The following is a 19603-nucleotide window of genomic DNA, read 5'->3' on the forward strand; positions in this document are numbered from 1 at the left end:
TTTTTCAACACAAACACAAGTGCGAAAAGTGGTTTTTCCACACTAATACAAGTGCAAAAGTGGTTTCCTGCACCAACACAAGTGCGAAAAGTGGTTTTTCAACACTAACACAAGTGCGAAAAGTGGTTTTTCAACACTAACACAAGTGCGAAAAGTGGTTTTTCCACACTAATACAAGTGCAAAAGTGGTTTCCTGCACCAACACAAGTGCGAAAAGTGATTTTTCAACACTAACACAAGTGCGAAAAGTGGTTTTTCAACACTAACACAAGTGCGAAAAGTGTTTTTTCCACACTAATACAAGTGCAAAAGTGGTTTCCTGCACCAACACAAGTGCGAAAGTGGTTTCCTGCACCAACACAAGTGCGAAAAGTGGTTTTTCAACACTAACACAAGTGCGAAAAGTGGTTTTTCAACACTAACACAAGTGCAAAAGTGGTTTCCTGCACCAACACAAGTGCGAAAAGTGGTTTTTCAACACTAACACAAGTGCGAAAAGTGGTTTTTCCACACTAATACAAGTGCAAAAGTGGTTTCCTGCACCAACACAAGTGCGAAAAGTGGTTTTTCAACACTAACACAAGTGCGAAGAGTGGTTTTTCAACACTAACACAAGTGCGAAAAGTGGTTTTTCCACACTAATACAAGTGCTAAAGTGGTTTCCTGCACCAACACAAGTGCGAAAAGTGGTTTTTCAACACTAACACAAGTGCAAAAGTGGTTTTTCAACACTAACACAAGTGCGAAAAGTGGTTTTTCCACACTAATACAAGTGCAAAAGTGGTTTCCTGCACCAACACAAGTGCGAAAAGTGGTTTTCAACACTAACACAAGTGCAAAAGTGGTTTCCTGCACCAACACAAGTGCGAAAAGTGTTTTTTCAACACTAACACAAGTGCGAAAAGTGGTTTTTCAAGACTAACACAAGTGCGAAAAGTGGTTTTTGCACACTAATACAAGTGCAAAAGTGGTTTCCTGCACCAACACAAGTGCGAAAAGTGTTTTTTCAACACTAACACAAGTGCGAAAAGTGGTTTTTCAATACTAACACAAGTGCGAAAAGTGGTTTTTCCACACTAATACAAGTGCAAAAGTGGTTTCCTGCACCAACACAAGTGCGAAAAGTGTTTTTTCAACACTAACACAAGTGCGAAAAGTGATTTTTCAACACTAACACAAGTGCGAAAAGTGGTTTTTCAACACTAACACAAGTGCGAAAAGTGTTTTTTCCACACCAACACAAGTGCGAAAAGTGTTTTTTCAACACTAACACAAGTGCGAAAAGTGGTTTTTCAATACTAACACAAGTGCGAAAAGTGGTTTTTCCACACTAATACAAGTGCAAAAGTGGTTTCCTGCACCAACACAAGTGCGAAAAGTGTTTTTTCAACACTAACACAAGTGCGAAAAGTGATTTTTCAACACTAACACAAGTGCGAAAAGTGGTTTTTCAACACTAACACAAGTGCGAAAAGTGTTTTTTCCACACTAATACAAGTGCAAAAGTGGTTTCCTGCACCAACACAAGTGCGAAAGTGGTTTCCTGCACCAACACAATTGCGAAAAGTGGTTTTTCAACACTAACACAAGTGCGAAAAGTGGTTTTTCCAACACTAACACAAGTGCGAAAAGTGTTTTTTCCACACTAATACAAGTGAAGAGTTCAGATGCAAAAACAGATATATTCATTTTTGCTGAAATGAGAAAATCAAGATTTTCTGCTGTGCATTCCAGGTGAAACCCATCAAAATGACATGGGCTGTATCTTAAAATACGTGGACGCGATCGGGTTTTGGGAGAAAATGATTTGCCTACTGAAACGGAGGTATTGAAACATATACTTCGGTAAACATAGTTCAGTTTCATCAAAAATGGCGTTTATCGGTTTTTGTGCCTGAACTCTTCAAGTGCAAAAGTGGTGTCCTGCACCAACACAAGTGCGAAAAGTGGTTTTTCAACACTAACACAAGTGCGAAAAGTGGTTTTTCAACACTATCACAAGTGCAAAAAGTGTTTTTTCCACACTAATACAAGTGCAAAAGTGGTTTCCTGCACCAACACAAGTGCGAAAAGTGTTTTTTCAACACTAACACAAGTGCGAAAAGTGGTTTTTCAACACTAACACAAGTGCGAAAAGTGGTTTTTCCACACTAATACAAGTGCAAAAGTGGTTTCCTGCACCAACACAAGTGCAAAAAGTGGTTTTTCAACACTAACACAAGTGCGAAAAGTGGTTTTTCAACACTAACACAAGTGCGAAAAGTGGTTTTTTCCACACTAATACAAGTGCAAAAGTGGTTTCCTGCACCAACACAAGTGCGAAAAGTGGTTTTTCAACACTAACACAAGTGCGAAAAGTGGTTTTTCAACACTATCACAAGTGCAAAAAGTGTTTTTTCCACACTAATACAAGTGCAAAAGTGGTTTCCTGCACCAACACAAGTGCGAAAAGTGGTTTTTCAACACTAACACAAGTGCGAAAAGTGGTTTTTCAACACTAACACAAGTGCGAAAAGTGGTTTTTCCACACTAATACAAGTGCAAAAGTGGTTTCCTGCACCAACACAAGTGCGAAATGTGATTTTTCAACACTAACACAAGTGCGAAAAGTGGTTTTTCAACACTAACACAAGTGCGAAAAGTGTTTTTTCCACACTAATACAAGTGCAAAAGTGGTTTCCTGCTCCAACACAAGTGCAAAAGTGGTTTCCTGCTCCAACACAAGTGCAAAAGTGGTTTCCTGCACCAACACAAGTGCGAAAAGTGGTTTTTCAACACTAACACAAGTGCGAAAAGTGGTTTTTCAACACTAACACAAGTGCGAAAAGTGGTTTTTCCACACTAATACAGGTGCAAAAGTGGTTTCCTGCACCAACACAAGTGCGAAAAGTGGTTTTTCAACACTAACACAAGTGCGAAAAGTGGTTTTTCAACACTATCACAAGTGCAAAAAGTGTTTTTTCCACACTAATACAAGTGCAAAAGTGGTTTCCTGCACCAACACATGTGCGAAAAGTGGGTTTTCAACACTAACACAAGTGCGAAGAGTGGTTTTTCAACACTAACACAAGTGCGAAAAGTGGTTTTTCCACACTAATACAAGTGCAAAAGTGGTTTCCTGCACCAATACAAGTGCGAAAAGTGGTTTTTCAACACTAACACAAGTGCAAAAGTGGTTTTTCAACACTAACACAAGTGCGAAAAGTGGTTTTTCCACACTAATACAAGTGCAAAAGTGGTTTCCTGCACCAACACAAGTGCGAAAAGTGTTATTTTCACACTAATACAAGTGCAAAAGTGGTTTCCTGCACCAACACAAGTGCGAAAAGTGTTTTTTCAACACTAACACAAGTGCGAAAAGTGGTTTTTCAATACTAACACAAGTGCAAAAAGTGTTTTTTCCACACTAATACAAGTGCAAAGTGGTTTCCTGCACCAACACAAGTGCGAAAAGTGGTTTTTCAACACTAACACATGTGCAAAAAGTGGTTTTCAATGCCAGCACAAGTGCGGAAAGTGGTTTTCAACACCATCACGAGTGAGACATGTGGTTTTGCAACAATAACACAAGTGCGGAAAGTGGTTTCATCACTACACAAGTGCAAAGAGTGGTTTTTCAACACTAACACAAGTGCAAAAGTGGTTTTTCAACACTAACACAAGTGCGAAAAGTGGTTTTTCCACACTAATACAAGTCCAAAAGTGGTTTCCTGCACCAACACAAGTGCGAAAAGTGGTTTTTCAACACTAACACAAGTGCGAAAAGTGGTTTTTCAACACTAACACAAGTGCGAAAAAAGGTTTTTCCACACTAATACAAGTGCAAAAGTGGTTTCCTGCACCAACACAAGTGCGAAAAGTGGTTTTCAACACCAGCACGAGTAGGAAATGTGGTTATTCAACAATAACACATGTGTGAAAAGTGGTTTTCAACACTAGCACAAGTGTGAAAAGTGGTTTTGCAACACTAAAACAAGTGAGACAAGTGGTGTTTCAACCCTGGCACAAGTGAGAAAAGTGGTTTTGCAACACTAATACAAGTACAAAAAGTGGTTTTCAACGCCAGCACAAGTGAGACAAGCGGTTAATCAACACTAACACAAGTGAAAAGGTGGTGTTTCAACCCTGGCACAAGTGAGAAAAGTGGTTTTTCAACACTAACACAAGTGCGAAAAGTGGTTTTTCAACACTAACACAAGTGCGAAAAGTGGTTTTCAACGCCAGCACAAGTGAGACAAGCGGTTAATCAACACTAACACAAGTGAAAAGGTGGTGTTTCAACCCTGGCACAAGTGAGAAAAGTGGTTTTTCAACACTAACACATGTGCAAAAAGTGGTTTTCAATGCCAGCACAAGTGCGGAAAGTGGTTTTCAACACCATCACGAGTGAGACATGTGGTTTTGCAACAATAACACAAGTGCGGAAAGTGGTTTCATCACTACACAAGTGCAAAGAGTGGTTTTTCAACACTAACACAAGTGCAAAAGTGGTTTTTCAACACTAACACAAGTGCGAAAAGTGGTTTTTCCACACTAATACAAGTGCAAAAGTGGTTTCCTGCACCAACACAAGTGCGAAAAGTGGTTTTTCAACACTAACACAAGTGCGAAAAGTGGTTTTTCAACACTAACACGGCTGCGAAAAGTGGTTTTTCCACACTAATACAAGTGCAAAAGTGGTTTCCTGCACCAACACAAGTGCGAAAAGTGGTTTTTCAACACAAACACAAGTGCGAAAAGTGGTTTTTCCACACTAATACAAGTGCAAAAGTGGTTTCCTGCACCAACACAAGTGCGAAAAGTGGTTTTTCAACACTAACACAAGTGCGAAAAGTGGTTTTTCAACACTAACACAAGTGCGAAAAGTGGTTTTTCCACACTAATACAAGTGCAAAAGTGGTTTCCTGCACCAACACAAGTGCGAAAAGTGATTTTTCAACACTAACACAAGTGCGAAAAGTGGTTTTTCAACACTAACACAAGTGCGAAAAGTGTTTTTTCCACACTAATACAAGTGCAAAAGTGCTGCACCAACACAAGTGCGAAAGTGGTTTCCTGCACCCAACACAAGTGCGAAAAGTGTTTTTTCAACACTAACACAAGTGCGAAAAGTGGTTTTTTCAACACTAACACAAGTGCGAAAAGTGGTTTTTCCACACTAATACAAGTGCAAAAGTGGTTTTCCTGCACCAACACAAGTGCGAAAAGTGGTTTTTCAACACTATCACAAGTGCAAAAGTGTTTTTTCCACACTAATACAAGTGCAAAAGTGGTTTCCTGCACCAACACAAGTGCGAAAGTGTTTTCAACACTAACACAAGTGCGAAGAGTGGTTTTTCAACACTAACACAAGTGCGAAAAGTGGTTTTTCCACACTAATACAAGTGCTAAAGTGGTTTCCTGCACCAACACAAGTGCGAAAAGTGGTTTTTCCACACTAATACAAGTGCAAAAGTGGTTTCCTGCACCAACACAAGTGCGAAAAGTGGTTTTCAACACTAACACAAAGTGCAAAAGTGGTTTCCTGCACCAACACAAGTGCGAAAAGTGTTTTTTTCAACACTAACACAAGTGCGAAAAGTGGTTTTTCAAGACTAACACAAGTGCGAAAAGTGGTTTTTCCACACTAATACAAGTGCAAAAGTGGTTTCCTGCACCAACACAAGTGCGAAAAGTGTTTTTTCAACACTAACACAAGTGCGAAAAGTGGTTTTTCAATACTAACACAAGTGCGAAAAGTGGTTTTCCACACTAATACAAGTGCAAAAGTGGTTTCCCTGCACCAACACAAGTGCGAAAAGTGTTTTTTCTACACTAACACAAGTGCGAAAAGTGATTTTTCAACACTAACACAAGTGCGAAAAGTGGTTTTTCAACACTAACACAAGTGCGAAAAGTGTTTTTTCACACCTAATACAAGTGCAAAAGTGGTTTCCTGCACCAACACAAGTGCGAAAGTGGTTTCCTGCACCAACACAATTGCGAAAAGTGGTTTTCAACACGAACACAAGTGCAAAAGTGGTTTCCTGCACAACACAAGTGCGAAAAGTGTTTTTTCAACACTAACACAAGTGCGAAAAGTGTTTTTTCAACACTAACACAAGTGCGAAAAGTGATTTTTCAACACTAACACAAGTGCGAAAAGTGGTTTTTCAACACTAACACAAGTGCGAAAAGTGTTTTTTCACACTAATACAAGTGCAAAAGTGGTTTCCTGCACCAACACAAGTGCGAAAGTGGTTTCCCCTGCACCAACACAATTGCGAAAAGTGGTTTTTCAACACTAACACAAGTGCGAAAAGGGGTTTTTTCCAACACTAACACAAGTGCGAAAAAGTGTTTTTTCCACACTAATACAAGTGAAGAGTTCAGATGCAAAAACAGATATATTCATTTTTGCTGAAATGAGAAAATCAAGATTTTCTGCTGTGCATTCCAGGTGAAACCCATCAAAATGACATGGGCTGTATCTTAAAATACGTGGATCGCGATCGGGTTTTGGGAGAAAATGATTTGCCTACTGAAACGGAGGTATTGAAACATATACCTTCGGTAAACATAGTTCAGTTTCATCAAAATGGCGTTTATCGGTTTTTGTGCCTGAACTCTTCAAGTGCAAAAGTGGTGTCCTGCACCAACACAAGTGCGAAAAGTGGTTTTTCAACACTAACACAAGTGCGAAAAGTGGTTTTTCAACACTATCACAAGTGCAAAAAGTGTTTTTTCCACACTAATACAAGTGCAAAAGTGGTTTCCTGCACCAACACAAGTGCGAAAAGTGTTTTTTCAACACTAACACAAGTGCGAAAAGTGGTTTTTCAACACTAACACAAGTGCGAAAAGTGGTTTTTCCACACTAATACAAGTGCAAAAGTGGTTTCCTGCACCAACACAAGTGCAAAAAGTGGTTTTTCAACACTAACACAAGTGCGAAAAGTGGTTTTTCAACACTAACACAAGTGCGAAAAGTGGTTTTTTCCACACTAATACAAGTGCAAAAGTGGTTTCCTGCACCAACACAAGTGCGAAAAGTGGTTTTTCAACACTAACACAAGTGCGAAAAGTGGTTTTTCAACACTATCACAAGTGCAAAAAGTGTTTTTTCCACACTAATACAAGTGCAAAAAGTGGTTTCCTGCACCAACACAAGTGCGAAAAGTGGTTTTTCAACACTAACACAAGTGCGAAAAGTGGTTTTTCAACACTAACACAAGTGCGAAAAGTGGTTTTTCCACACTAATACAAGTGCAAAAGTGGTTTCCTGCACCAACACAAGTGCGAAATGTGATTTTTCAACACTAACACAAGTGCGAAAAGTGGTTTTTCAACACTAACACAAGTGCGAAAGTGTTTTTTCCACACTAATACAAGTGCAAAAGTGGTTCCTGCTCCAACACAAGTGCAAAAGTGGTTTCCTGCTCCAACACAAGTGCAAAAGTGGTTTCCTGCACCACACAAGTGCGAAAAGTGGTTTTTCAACACTAACACAAGTGCGAAAAGTGGTTTTTCAACACTAACACAAGTGCGAAAAGTGGTATTTTCCACACTAATACAGGTGCAAAAGTGGTTTCCTGCACCAACACAAGTGCGAAAAGTGGTTTTTCAACACTAACACAAGTGCGAAAAGTGGTTTTTCAACACTATCACAAGTGCAAAAAGTGTTTTTTTCCACACTAATACAAGTGCAAAAAGTGGTTTCCTGCACCAACACATGTGCGAAAAGTGGGTTTTCAACACTAACACAAGTGCGAAGAGTGGTTTTTCAACACTAACACAAGTGCGAAAAGTGGTTTTTCCACACTAATACAAGTGCAAAAGTGGTTTCCTGCACCAATACAAGTGCGAAAAGTGGTTTTTCAACACTAACACAAGTGCAAAAGTGGTTTTTCAACACTAACACAAGTGCGAAAAGTGGTTTTTCCACACTAATACAAGTGCAAAAGTGGTTTCCTGCACCAACACAAGTGCGAAAAGTGTTATTTTCACACTAATACAAGTGCAAAAGTGGTTTCCTGCACCAACACAAGTGCGAAAAGTGTTTTTTCAACACTAACACAAGTGCGAAAAGTGGTTTTTCAATACTAACACAAGTGCAAAAAGTGTTTTTTTCCACACTAATACAAGTGCAAAGTGGTTTTCCTGCACCAACACAAGTGCGAAAAGTGGTTTTTCAACACTAACACATGTGCAAAAAGTGGTTTTCAATGCCAGCACAAGTGCGGAAAGTGGTTTTCAACACCATCACGAGTGAGACATGTGGTTTTGCAACAATAACACAAGTGCGGAAAGTGGTTTCATCACTACACAAGTGCAAAGAGTGGTTTTTCAACACTAACACAAGTGCAAAAGTGGTTTTTCAACACTAACACAAGTGCGAAAAGTGGTTTTTTCCACACTAATACCAAGTGCAAAAGTGGTTTCCTGCACCAACACAAGTGCGAAAAGTGGTTTTTCAACACTAACACAAGTGCGAAAAGTGGTTTTTCAACACTAACACAAGTGCGAAAAAAGGTTTTTCCACACTAATACAAGTGCAAAAGTGGTTTCCTGCACCAACACAAGTGCGAAAAGTGGTTTTCAACACCAGCACGAGTAGGAAATGTGGTTATTCAACAATAACACATGTGTGAAAAGTGGTTTTCAAACACTAGCACAAGTGTGAAAAGTGGTTTTGCAACACTAAAAACAAGTGAGACAAGTGGTGTTTCAACCCTGGCACAAGTGAGAAAATGTGGTTTTGCAACACTAATACAAGTACAAAAAGTGGTTTTCAACGCCAGCACAAGTGAGACAAGCGGTTAATCAACACTAACACAAGTGAAAAGGTGGTGTTTCAACCCTGGCACAAGTGAGAAAAGTGGTTTTTCAACACTAACACAAGTGCGAAAAGTGGTTTTTCAACACTAACACAAGTGCGAAAAGTGGTTTTCAACGCCAGCACAAGTGAGACAAGCGGTTAATCAACACTAACACAAGTGAAAAGGTGGTGTTTCAACCCTGGCACAAGTGAGAAAAGTGGTTTTTCAACACTAACACATGTGCAAAAAGTGGTTTTCAATGCCAGCACAAGTGCGGAAAGTGGTTTTCAACACCATCACGAGTGAGACATGTGGTTTTGCAACAATAACACAAGTGCGGAAAGTGGTTTCATCACTACACAAGTGCAAAGAGTGGTTTTTCAACACTAACACAAGTGCAAAAGTGGTTTTTCAACACTAACACAAGTGCGAAAAGTGGTTTTTCCACACTAATACAAGTGCAAAAGTGGTTTCCTGCACCAACACAAGTGCGAAAAGTGGTTTTTCAACACTAACACAAGTGCGAAAAGTGGTTTTTCAACACTAACACGGCTGCGAAAAGTGGTTTTTCCACACTAATACAAGTGCAAAAGTGGTTTCCTGCACCAACACAAGTGCGAAAAGTGGTTTTTCAACACAAACACAAGTGCGAAAAGTGGTTTTTCCACACTAATACAAGTGCAAAAGTGGTTTCCTGCACCAACACAAGTGCGAAAAGTGGTTTTTCAACACTAACACAAGTGCGAAAAGTGGTTTTTCAACACTAACACAAGTGCGAAAAGTGGTTTTTCCACACTAATACAAGTGCAAAAGTGGTTTCCTGCACCAACACAAGTGCGAAAAGTGATTTTTCAACACTAACACAAGTGCGAAAAGTGGTTTTTCAACACTAACACAAGTGCGAAAAGTGTTTTTTCCACACTAATACAAGTGCAAAAGTGGTTTCCTGCACCAACACAAGTGCGAAAGTGGTTTCCTGCACCAACACAAGTGCGAAAAGTGGTTTTTCAACACTAACACAAGTGCGAAAAGTGGTTTTTCAACACTAACACAAGTGCGAAAAGTGGTTTTTCCACACTAATACAAGTGCAAAAGTGGTTTCCTGCACCAACACAAGTGCGAAAAGTGGTTTTTCAACACTATCACAAGTGCAAAAAGTGTTTTTTCCACACTAATACAAGTGCAAAAGTGGTTTCCTGCACCAACACAAGTGCGAAAAGTGGTTTTTCAACACTAACACAAGTGCGAAGAGTGGTTTTTCAACACTAACACAAGTGCGAAAAGTGGTTTTTCCACACTAATACAAGTGCTAAAGTGGTTTCCTGCACCAACACAAGTGCGAAAAGTGGTTTTTCAACACTAACACAAGTGCAAAAGTGGTTTTTCAACACTAACACAAGTGCGAAAAGTGGTTTTTCCACACTAATACAAGTGCAAAAGTGGTTTCCTGCACCAACACAAGTGCGAAAAGTGGTTTTCAACACTAACACAAGTGCAAAAGTGGTTTCCTGCACCAACACAAGTGCGAAAAGTGTTTTTTCAACACTAACACAAGTGCGAAAAGTGGTTTTTCAAGACTAACACAAGTGCGAAAAGTGGTTTTTCCACACTAATACAAGTGCAAAAGTGGTTTCCTGCACCAACACAAGTGCGAAAAGTGTTTTTTCAACACTAACACAAGTGCGAAAAGTGGTTTTTCAATACTAACACAAGTGCGAAAAGTGGTTTTTCCACACTAATACAAGTGCAAAAGTGGTTTCCTGCACCAAAACAAGTGCGAAAAGTGTTTTTTCTACACTAACACAAGTGCGAAAAGTGATTTTTCAACACTAACACAAGTGCGAAAAGTGGTTTTTCAACACTAACACAAGTGCGAAAAGTGTTTTTTCCACACTAATACAAGTGCAAAAGTGGTTTCCTGCACCAACACAAGTGCGAAAGTGGTTTCCTGCACCAACACAATTGCGAAAAGTGGTTTTCAACACGAACACAAGTGCAAAAGTGGTTTCCTGCACCAACACAAGTGCGAAAAGTGTTTTTTCAACACTAACACAAGTGCGAAAAGTGGTTTTTCAATACTAACACAAGTGCGAAAAGTGGTTTTTCCACACTAATACAAGTGCAAAAGTGGTTTCCTGCACCAATACAAGTGCGAAAAGTGTTTTTTCAACACTAACACAAGTGCGAAAAGTGGTTTTTCAATACTAACACAAGTGCGAAAAGTGGTTTTTCCACACTAATACAAGTGCAAAAGTGGTTTCCTGCACCAACACAAGTGCGAAAAGTGTTTTTTCAACACTAACACAAGTGCGAAAAGTGATTTTTCAACACTAACACAAGTGCGAAAAGTGGTTTTTCAACACTAACACAAGTGCGAAAAGTGTTTTTTCCACACTAATACAAGTGCAAAAGTGGTTTCCTGCACCAACACAAGTGCGAAAGTGGTTTCCTGCACCAACACAATTGCGAAAAGTGGTTTTTCAACACTAACACAAGTGCGAAAAGTGGTTTTTCCAACACTAACACAAGTGCGAAAAGTGTTTTTTCCACACTAATACAAGTGAAGAGTTCAGATGCAAAAACAGATATATTCATTTTTGCTGAAATGAGAAAATCAAGATTTTCTGCTGTGCATTCCAGGTGAAACCCATCAAAATGACATGGGCTGTATCTTAAAATACGTGGACGCGATCGGGTTTTGGGAGAAAATGATTTGCCTACTGAAACGGAGGTATTGAAACATATACTTCGGTAAACATAGTTCAGTTTCATCAAAAATGGCGTTTATCGGTTTTTGTGCCTGAACTCTTCAAGTGCAAAAGTGGTGTCCTGCACCAACACAAGTGCGAAAAGTGGTTTTTCAACACTAACACAAGTGCGAAAAGTGGTTTTTCAACACTATCACAAGTGCAAAAAGTGTTTTTTCCACACTAATACAAGTGCAAAAGTGGTTTCCTGCACCAACACAAGTGCGAAAAGTGTTTTTTCAACACTAACACAAGTGCGAAAAGTGGTTTTTCAACACTAACACAAGTGCGAAAAGTGGTTTTTCCACACTAATACAAGTGCAAAAGTGGTTTCCTGCACCAACACAAGTGCAAAAAGTGGTTTTTCAACACTAACACAAGTGCGAAAAGTGGTTTTTCAACACAAACACAAGTGCGAAAAGTGGTTTTTTCCACACTAATACAAGTGCAAAAGTGGTTTCCTGCACCAACACAAGTGCAAAAAGTGGTTTTTCAACACTAACACAAGTGCGAAAAGTGGTTTTTCAACACTAACACAAGTGCGAAAAGTGGTTTTTCAACACTATCACAAGTGCAAAAAGTGTTTTTTCCACACTAATACAAGTGCAAAAGTGGTTTCCTGCACCAACACAAGTGCGAAAAGTGGTTTTTCAACACTAACACAAGTGCGAAAAGTGGTTTTTCAACACTAACACAAGTGCGAAAAGTGGTTTTTCCACACTAATACAAGTGCAAAAGTGGTTTCCTGCACCAACACAAGTGCGAAAAGTGATTTTTCAACACTAACACAAGTGCGAAAAGTGGTTTTTCAACACTAACACAAGTGCGAAAAGTGTTTTTTCCACACTAATACAAGTGCAAAAGTGGTTTCCTGCTCCAACACAAGTGCGAAAGTGGTTTCCTGCACCAACACAAGTGCGAAAAGTGGTTTTTCAACACTAACACAAGTGCGAAAAGTGGTTTTTCAACACTAACACAAGTGCGAAAAGTGGTTTTTCCACACTAATACAGGTGCAAAAGTGGTTTCCTGCACCAACACAAGTGCGAAAAGTGGTTTTTCAACACTAACACAAGTGCGAAAAGTGGTTTTTCAACACTATCACAAGTGCAAAAAGTGTTTTTTCCACACTAATACAAGTGCAAAAGTGGTTTACTGCACCAACACATGTGCGAAAAGTGGGTTTTCAACACTAACACAAGTGCGAAGAGTGGTTTTTCAACACTAACACAAGTGCGAAAAGTGGTTTTTCCACACTAATACAAGTGCAAAAGTGGTTTCCTGCACCAACACAAGTGCGAAAAGTGGTTTTTCAACACTAACACAAGTGCAAAAGTGGTTTTTCAACACTAACACAAGTGCGAAAAGTGGTTTTTCCACACTAATACAAGTGCAAAAGTGGTTTCCTGCACCAACACAAGTGCGAAAAGTGTTATTTTCACACTAATACAAGTGCAAAAGTGGTTTCCTGCACCAACACAAGAGCGAAAAGTGTTTTTTCAACACTAACACAAGTGCGAAAAGTGGTTTTTCAATACTAACACAAGTGCAAAAAGTGTTTTTTCCACACTAATACAAGTGCAAAAGTGGTTTCCTGCACCAACACAAGTGCGAAAAATGGTTTTTCAACACTAACACATGTGCAAAAAGTGGTTTTCAATGCCAGCACAAGTGCGGAAAATGGTTTTCAACACCATCACGAGTGAGACATGTGGTTTTGCAACAATAACACAAGTGCGGAAAGTGGTTTCATCACTACACAAGTGCAAAGAGTGGTTTTTCAACACTAACACAAGTGCAAAAGTGGTTTTTCAACACTAACACAAGTGCGAAAAGTGGTTTTTCCACACTAATACAAGTGCAAAAGTGGTTTCCTGCACCAACACAAGTGCGAAAAGTGGTTTTTCAACACTAACACAAGTGCGAAAAGTGGTTTTTCAACACTAACACAAGTGCGAAAAGTCGTTTTTCCACACTAATACAAGTGCAAAAGTGGTTTCCTGTACCAACACAAGTGCGAAAAGTGGTTTTCAACACCAGCACGAGTAGGAAATGTGGTTATTCAACAATAACACATGTGTGAAAAGTGGTTTTCAACACTAGCACAAGTGTGAAAAGTGGTTTTGCAACACTAAAACAAGTGAGACAAGTGGTGTTTCAACCCTGGCACAAGTGAGAAAAGTGGTTTTGCAACACTAATACAAGTACAAAAAGTGGTTTTCAACGCCAGCACAAGTGAGACAAGCGGTTAATCAACACTAACACAAGTGAAAAGGTGGTGTTTCAACCCTGGCACAAGTGAGAAAAGTGGTTTTTCAACACTAACACAAGTGCGAAAAGTGGTTTTTCAACACTAACACAAGTGCGAAAAGTGGTTTTCAACGCCAGCACAAGTGAGACAAGCGGTTAATCAACACTAACACAAGTGAAAAGGTGGTGTTTCAACCCTGGCACAAGTGAGAAAAATGGTTTTTCAACACCAACACATGTGCAAAAAGTGGTTTTCAATGCCAGCACAAGTGCGGAAAGTGGTTTTCAACACCATCACGAGTGAGACATGTGGTTTTGCAACAATAACACAAGTGCGGAAAGTGGTTTCATCACTACACAAGTGCAAAGAGTGGTTTTTCAACACTAACACAAGTGCGAAAAGTGGTTTTTCCACACTAATACAAGTGCAAAAGTGGTTTCCTGCACCAACACAAGTGCGAAATGTGATTTTTCAACACTAACACAAGTGCGAAAAGTGGTTTTTCAACACTAACACAAGTGCGAAAAGTGTTTTTTCCACACTAATACAAGTGCAAAAGTGGTTTCCTGCTCCAACACAAGTGCAAAAGTGGTTTCCTGCACCAACACAAGTGCGAAAAGTGGTTTTTCAACACTAACACAAGTGCGAAAAGTGGTTTTTCAACACTAACACAAGTGCGAAAAGTGGTTTTTCCACACTAATACAGGTGCAAAAGTGGTTTCCTGCACCAACATAAGTGCGAAAAGTGGTTTTTCAACACTAACACAAGTGCGAAAAGTGGTTTTTCAACACTATCACAAGTGCAAAAAGTGTTTTTTCCACACTAATACAAGTGCAAAAGTGGTTTCCTGCACCAACACAAGTGCGAAAAGTGGTTTTTCAACACTAACACAAGTGCAAAAGTGGTTTTTCAACACTAACACAAGTGCGAAAAGTGGTTTTTCCACACTAATACAAGTGCAAAAGTGGTTTCCTGCACCAACACAAGTGCGAAAAGTGTTATTTTCACACTAATACAAGTGCAAAAGTGGTTTCCTGCACCAACACAAGTGCGAAAAGTGTTTTTTCAACACTAACACAAGTGCGAAAAGTGGTTTTTCAATACTAACACAAGTGCAAAAAGTGTTTTTTCCACACTAATACAAGTGCAAAGTGGTTTCCTGCACCAACACAAGTGCGAAAAGTGGTTTTTCAACACTAACACATGTGCAAAAAGTGGTTTTCAATGCCAGCACAAGTGCGGAAAGTGGTTTTCAACACCATCACGAGTGAGACATGTGGTTTTGCAACAATAACACAAGTGCGGAAAGTGGTTTCATCACTACACAAGTGCAAAGAGTGGTTTTTCAACACTAACACAAGTGCAAAAGTGGTTTTTCAACACTAACACAAGTGCGAAAAGTGGTTTTTCCACACTAATACAAGTGCAAAAGTGGTTTCCTGCACCAACACAAGTGCGAAAAGTGGTTTTTCAACACTAACACAAGTGCGAAAAGTGGTTTTTCAACACTAACACAAGTGCGAAAAAAGGTTTTTCCACACTAATACAAGTGCAAAAGTGGTTTCCTGCACCAACACAAGTGCGAAAAGTGGTTTTCAACACCAGCACGAGTAGGAAATGTGGTTATTCAACAATAACACATGTGTGAAAAGTGGTTTTCAACACTAGCACAAGTGTGAAAAGTGGTTTTGCAACACTAAAACAAGTGAGACAAGTGGTGTTTCAACCCTGGCACAAGTGAGAAAAGTGGTTTTGCAACACTAATACAAGTACAAAAAGTGGTTTTCAACGCCAGCACAAGTGAGACAAGCGGTTAATCAACACTAACACAAGTGAAAAGGTGGTGTTTCAACCCTGGCACAAGTGAGAAAAGTGGTTTTTCAACACTAACACAAGTGCGAAAAGTGGTTTTTCAACACTAACACAAGTGCGAAAAGTGGTTTTCAACGCCAGCACAAGTGAGACAAGCGGTTAATCAACACTAACACAAGTGAAAAGGTGGTGTTTCAACCCTGGCCCAAGTGAGAAAAGTGGTTTTTCAACACTAACACATGTGCAAAAAGTGGTTTTCAATGCCAGCACAAGTGCGGAAAGTGGTTTTCAACACCATCACGAGTGAGACATGTGGTTTTGCAACAATAACACAAGTGCGGAAAGTGGTTTCATCACTACACAAGTGCAAAGAGTGGTTTTTCAACACTAACACAAGTGCAAAAGTGGTTTTTCAACACTAACACAAGTGCGAAAAGTGGTTTTTCCACACTAATACAAGTGCAAAAGTGGTTTCCTGCACCAACACAAGTGCGAAAAGTGGTTTTTCAACACTAACACAAGTGCGAAAAGTGGTTTTTCAACACTAACACGGCTGCGAAAAGTGGTTTTTCCACACTAATACAAGTGCAAAAGTGGTTTCCTGCACCAACACAAGTGCGAAAAGTGGTTTTTCAACACAAACACAAGTGCGAAAAGTGGTTTTTCCACACTAATACAAGTGCAAAAGTGGTTTCCTGCACCAACACAAGTGCGAAAAGTGGTTTTTCATCACTAACACAAGTGCGAAAAGTGGTTTTTCAACACTAACACAAGTGCGAAAAGTGGTTTTTCCACACTAATACAAGTGCAAAAGTGGTTTCCTGCACCAACACAAGTGCGAAAAGTGATTTTTCAACACTAACACAAGTGCGAAAAGTGGTTTTTCAACACTAACACAAGTGCGAAAAGTGTTTTTTCCACACTAATACAAGTGCAAAAGTGGTTTCCTGCACCAACACAAGTGCGAAAGTGGTTTCCTGCACCAACACAAGTGCGAAAAGTGGTTTTTCAACACTAACACAAGTGCGAAAAGTGGTTTTTCAACACTAACACAAGTGCGAAAAGTGGTTTTTCCACACTAATACAAGTGCAAAAGTGGTTTCCTGCACCAACACAAGTGCGAAAAGTGGTTTTTCAACACTATCACAAGTGCAAAAAGTGTTTTTTCCACACTAATACAAGTGCAAAAGTGGTTTCCTGCACCAACACAAGTGCGAAAAGTGGTTTTTCAACACTAACACAAGTGCGAAGAGTGGTTTTTCAACACTAACACAAGTGCGAAAAGTGGTTTTTCCACACTAATACAAGTGCTAAAGTGGTTTCCTGCACCAACACAAGTGCGAAAAGTGGTTTTTCAACACTAACACAAGTGCAAAAGTGGTTTTTCAACACTAACACAAGTGCGAAAAGTGGTTTTTCCACACTAATACAAGTGCAAAAGTGGTTTCCTGCACCAACGCAAGTGCGAAAAGTGGTTTTCAACACTAACACAAGTGCAAAAGTGGTTTCCTGCACCAACACAAGTGCGAAAAGTGTTTTTTCAACACTAACACAAGTGCGAAAAGTGGTTTTTCAAGACTAACACAAGTGCGAAAAGTGGTTTTTCCACACTAATACAAGTGCAAAAGTGGTTTCCTGCACCAACACAAGTGCGAAAAGTGTTTTTCAACACTAACACAAGTGCGAAAAGTGGTTTTTCAATACTAACACAAGTGCGAAAAGTGGTTTTTCCACACTAATACAAGTGCAAAAGTGGTTTCCTGCACCAACACAAGTGCGAAAAGTGTTTTTTCTACACTAACACAAGTGCGAAAAGTGATTTTTCAACACTAACACAAGTGCGAAAAGTGGTTTTTCAACACTAACACAAGTGCGAAAAGTGTTTTTTCCACACTAATACAAGTGCAAAAGTGGTTTCCTGCACCAACACAAGTGCGAAAGTGGTTTCCTGCACCAACACAATTGCGAAAAGTGGTTTTCAACACGAACACAAGTGCAAAAGTGGTTTCCTGCACCAACACAAGTGCGAAAAGTGTTTTTTCAACACTTACACAAGTGCGAAAAGTGGTTTTTCAATACTAACACAAGTGCGAAAAGTGGTTTTTCCACACTAATACAAGTGCAAAAGTGGTTTCCTGCACCAATACAAGTGCGAAAAGTGTTTTTTCAACACTAACACAAGTGCGAAACGTGGTTTTTCAATACTAACACAAGTGCGAAAAGTGGTTTTTCCACACTAATACAAGTGCAAAAGTGGTTTCCTGCACCAACACAAGTGCGAAAAGTGTTTTTTCAACACTAACACAAGTGCGAAAAGTGATTTTTCAACACTAACACAAGTGCGAAAAGTGGTTTTTCAACACTAACACAAGTGCGAAAAGTGTTTTTTCCACACTAATACAAGTGCAAAAGTGGTTTCCTGCACCAACACAAGTGCGAAAGTGGTTTCCTGCACCAACACAATTGCGAAAAGTGGTTTTTCAACACTAACACAAGTGCGAAAAGTGGTTTTTCCAACACTAACACAAGTGCGAAAAGTGTTTTTTCCACACTAATACAAGTGAAGAGTTCAGATGCAAAAACAGATATATTCATTTTTGCTGAAATGAGAAAATCAAGATTTTCTGCTGTGCATTCCAGGTGAAACCCATCAAAATGACATGGGCTGTATCTTAAAATACGTGGACGCGATCGGGTTTTGGGAGAAAATGATTTGCCTACTTAAACGGAGGTATTGAAACATATACTTCGGTAAACATAGTTCAGTTTCATCAAAAATGGCGTTTATCGGTTTTTGTGCCTGAACTCTTCAAGTGCAAAAGTGGTGTCCTGCACCAACACAAGTGCGAAAAGTGGTTTTTCAACACTAACACAAGTGCGAAAAGTGGTTTTTCAACACTATCACAAGTGCAAAAAGTGTTTTTTCCACACTAATACAAGTGCAAAAGTGGTTTCCTGCACCAACACAAGTGCGAAAAGTGTTTTTTCAACACTAACACAAGTGCGAAAAGTGGTTTTTCAACACTAACACAAGTGCGAAAAGTGGTTTTTCCACACTAATACAAGTGCAAAAGTGGTTTCCTGCACCAACACAAGTGCAAAAAGTGGTTTTTCAACACTAACACAAGTGCGAAAAGTGGTTTTTCAACACAAACACAAGTGCGAAAAGTGGTTTTTTCCACACTAATACAAGTGCAAAAGTGGTTTCCTGCACCAACACAAGTGCAAAAAGTGGTTTTTCAACACTAACACAAGTGCGAAAAGTGGTTTTTCAACACTAACACAAGTGCGAAAAGTGGTTTTTCAACACTATCACAAGTGCAAAAAGTGTTTTTTCCACACTAATACAAGTGCAAAAGTGGTTTCCTGCACCAACACAAGTGCGAAAAGTGGTTTTTCAACACTAACACAAGTGCGAAAAGTGGTTTTTCAACATTAACACAAGTGCGAAAAGTGGTTTTTCCACACTAATACAAGTGCAAAAGTGGTTTCCTGCACCAACACAAGTGCGAAAAGTGATTTTTCAACACTAACACAAGTGCGAAAAGTGGTTTTTCAACACTAACACAAGTGCGAAAAGTGTTTTTTCCACACTAATACAAGTGCAAAAGTGGTTTCCTGCTCCAACACAAGTGCGAAAGTGGTTTCCTGCACCAACACAAGTGCGAAAAGTGGTTTTTCAACACTAACACAAGTGCGAAAAGTGGTTTTTCAACACTAACACAAGTGCGAAAAGTGGTTTTTCCACACTAATACAGGTGCAAAAGTGGTTTCCTGCACCAACACAAGTGCGAAAAGTGGTTTTTCAACACTAACACAAGTGCGAAAAGTGGTTTTTCAACACTATCACAAGTGCAAAAAGTGTTTTTTCCACACTAATACAAGTGCAAAAGTGGTTTACTGCACCAACACATGTGCGAAAAGTGGGTTTTCAACACTAACACAAGTGCGAAGAGTGGTTTTTCAACACTAACACAAGTGCGAAAAGTGGTTTTT

The sequence above is a fragment of the Myxine glutinosa genome, chromosome 7 (assembly GCF_964187855.1).
Source record: "Myxine glutinosa chromosome 7, kmMyxGlut1.1, whole genome shotgun sequence".
NCBI lineage: Eukaryota > Metazoa > Chordata > Myxini > Myxiniformes > Myxinidae > Myxine > Myxine glutinosa.